Source organism: Prosopis cineraria, unplaced genomic scaffold (assembly GCF_029017545.1).
Source record: "Prosopis cineraria cultivar Desert tree isolate PC_DT_omini unplaced genomic scaffold, ASM2901754v1 PC679, whole genome shotgun sequence".
Lineage (NCBI taxonomy): Eukaryota > Viridiplantae > Streptophyta > Magnoliopsida > Fabales > Fabaceae > Prosopis > Prosopis cineraria.
The window spans coordinates 27868-31832 of record NW_026556004.1 but is presented as its reverse complement, the minus strand read 5'-3'; positions in this window follow the sequence as shown (position 1 = coordinate 31832).

Below are 3965 nucleotides of genomic sequence, written 5' to 3'. Positions count from 1 at the left end.
CATAAAGCTCAAGGAACACCGATTTTAAGTTGTTATGATGCCGAAATCACCTAAAGATTTTAAATAATCTACAATGCTAATGATGCTAAGCCAATGGCTAAGCTTGAATGAAGCATATAGCAGCAATAATGGCAGTGGCAGTAATAGCAATAGCAGCAGCAGCAGAGTAACAATAGCAGTAGTAAGAGGTAGTAGTAACAGCAGTAATAGTGGATAACTAAATATAAACAAAATAATTATATAATTTATTTCCCCTCACAAATTAAACTTAAATAGAAACTGAAGTGATAGGGGACACAGAAGCAAAATTGTGCTAGTTAGGAATAGAATGTTGGAATACAAAGCAAAGACAAGAAACATAAAGGAAAGGAACAAAAATATAGAGGAAGAAGAATAAAGGAATGAAATGAAGTAGCTAGCAAGGGAAAGATAGAGATCAAGAAGAAGATCCTCTAGAGCACTTGTCTCTAGCAATCTTAACTTTCAAAGACACCACATGAGTTGATCAAGCTATTGATCACATCTATATTCATCACAAGATGCCACTGTTGGATTGGGGGTGCCGTGAAAAATTTAAACTAAAACCTAGAACCTCAATTGCGATCGCGGACCGATCGAATTGGTTTAAGTCAAGGTGGACAAAATAAGTACCTTTTGTATGTTGAACTGTTAAGCCCCCTCAAGCATTTGGACCTCAGGAGCTAACAACATAAATTAGCTCTATCTACCGATATCCATACAAATACCTTTTAATACAAATAACATTCTAGCACTCCTAACATCTATCTATGTAGAAGCCTTGGAAGATCTGATCTTGTGGCTTTAATCAGACATTCCTTTCCTTTTTCTCTAGGGTATTTCTGTGGCTCTCACTGTGGTTTGCCATCGGCACTCTTTCTAACTCACTTTGGTAGCTCGTTCCTCTCTATGTTATATATAGATTAGGGTTTTTGTATTCTTTTATGAGTTTTTAAAAATAATCACAATTATTTTAAAAATCATATCTTGAGCCAACGAAATAAAATTCAATTTATCTCATAAATTAAACATGTGATATCATATCTTATTTGAATTTATCTCTTAAATTCAAATTATAAAGCTGATATGATATCCTCTCATATCATGTTAATTATTTAGTTTATTATATAAAACTAAATTTAAAACTAACACAGTATAATACAGTATACATACACACACACACACACACACATACACAACTATATATAATATTATATTTTGAATTTAATATTTCATATAAATATATATATATATATATTAGATAAATATTCATATATATATATATTAGATAAATTATATAATTCATTCACCCTAGATAAAGCATTACATTCATCTAGACACATTTTAAATTCATTGAACTTGAACATTATAGCTCGAGTTGGGCTATTTTGTGTGTGACCTTGTAGGCCCACATGAAGTTGGCAATAGGCCAATAACACTACTAGCCCATAAGTCACAAGTGACCTCCAGCAAGACATCATGATTACCCAATTCATATAGAGATTGATAATCTGATGTAACTTATTATATAACTATATCACATCCCTTTTGTCACGCGATATTTCGGTCAAGTATGAGACATAAAATTGTCATTCTCCTTTAACTAATCATTACTTTCTTGATCTCTAAGTAGACTAACTATAATAATGAAAAAACCCTTTCCATTGTAAAATGGCCATATATTTTCTTAGTCTTACTTATCGAGAGGTCTAATAATATCTTTCAATTAATGTAAAGGACAAATTTCATCTTGACCACTCATATTCCTCTAATAAATATCACTAAACTCAATCATAACCTTTATAATCACTTGGTTAAAGATAACTTTTAACTAGTTCAATGTTCAATAGTCATTATGTAGGAATCATTGATGATCTCAAGTTAAAGGGCTTAGTGACACGAATAAACGTATAACTTGTACCATGTAGCTTTCTCATAGTAGGTTGATCTAACACCTTAAACCCTTTCAAATGCCTATGACTTTGATTCATATTTCTATAATTAATCTAAGTCAAACTAGTCTTGTTTAATCTATGATCCCTAATAAATGACCGACCAGAGACTTTAGGTCAATCACTATAATTTGATTAAAGATATAGTTATCATAGTGAACATACAAGTAATATGACAATAAAAGAGAAATTTTTTAAATAACAATGTTCATAGTACAATAATTAGCCTTAGGATACAATTTTCAATAGCTGCCACAAGCATTAAGGTTCACAAGAGTTATCAACTCTAGAAACAAGAAATACTCTTATTATTCAAATCAAACTTAGGTTACAACATAGAAATGCACGCCTATATATAGGAAGCTCAAGAAGACTCCAAAACCCTAATCCTAACCCTTGTTGGATGAAAATATTATAAAAATAATAATAATAAAATTCAGCCACAAATCTCCTAAAATTATGGGATTACATTATTAAATAAAATCCTAATCTAGAAATAGGAAACAAAACTTAAATAAAATATTAAAATAATATCTAAATTATTAATCTTAGTTTGAAGCAATCAAGGGATCTTTAAATCTAGGAGGATCTTGCCTCATGCTTTTAATGCCTTGTACTAGATCCTTTAGTACTTAAAGCTTGAACTTTAGGATTTTAGCCTTGTAGAGCACATCTCCTTAGATTCTTTAAGCTTCTTGTGGGCCATGCGCCAAGTGATCTCCATCATTCCCTCCCTCTTCAAAAGGATTTGTCCTCAAGTCTACAAAATTATGGAGAGATCTATCAATCAAATTAAAGTTGACTTTTTTATCATACTTACCTATCAAGCATTTATATTCCCAGATCCAATTTTTAAGGTCAAATATCTCTCTTTGATTTGATTGATTTTATGAGATCTCTATAAAACCTATAATAATGACAAGATTCTTGAAGACAAAGAAAGGTCAGGGGAGCTAGTAGAAAAATCCTCACTTTTGCCACATGATAATTTTTTATGTCTTTATTTTTGTCACTTAATTTTTCTTTCACTCCTATGCATCTTTCTTTATTTTTCTCTCTTGTTTTTTTCCTCGCTCACAAGTTTCCCAATACTCTTTTTTTTTTATCTCACAATCACTCCATAATCAAGCAAATCTTTTCTTTCTTTGTAATCTTAGGCAATCCTTATTTGATCTTCAAAGGCTTAAATAGGCCTAAGAGGATTCAACGTAATAGTTTTGCCTTCAAGAGTGTACTAGCAACACTAGTACAACTACCACTATCAATTACCATGCTACACACATTGTTTTGGATCAAGCATTGAGTTTGGAAGACTTCTTCACATTGCTCTAGCGATTCATCATCCTCTTTAGGTTGGACATTGAGGGTTCTTCTAGCTACCAAGTGAGTTCAAAAAACTCTATTATTTTCAATCTCATCATTTAAGAGGAGGCATATTAGCATAATCATCATCAACTTCCTTATCACTTTCATGCACGCTCTCATATCCACCATCATCTCTTAATATCATAGCTCTTTTATTGCTATAATCCTTCTCTATGTGTCCTACACATTTGCACTTAAAACACTTCATAGAGGCAGTGTTAGAAGAAAATGAAGAAGGTTTCAAACTAGAAATTTCACCCTCTTTCTTTTGCTTATATTCTTTCTTAGCCTTGGATGCCATTTTGTCATCATTAGTATTGGAATCCTTCCACTTAGAGGTTACTTTGGAATCCTTCCAAGGCGAAGACTTGGTATGTTTGGCTTTGTACCTTTGCTTCAATTTAATAGCTTTAAGTATGAGCTCTTCTTTATCCATAAAAGTGTACAAGCCAAGCTTATCTCTTAGCTTCAACCTCAAGCCATTCATAATTCTTGACATTGATTCACACTATTCTCTTAAATGATTGCATAATACTTCAAGATATTTAACTTATGCGCATACTCATCCACAGTCATAGATCCTTAAGAAAACATTCTCAATTTTCTATTCAGCTTTGTGTAGTAATAGTT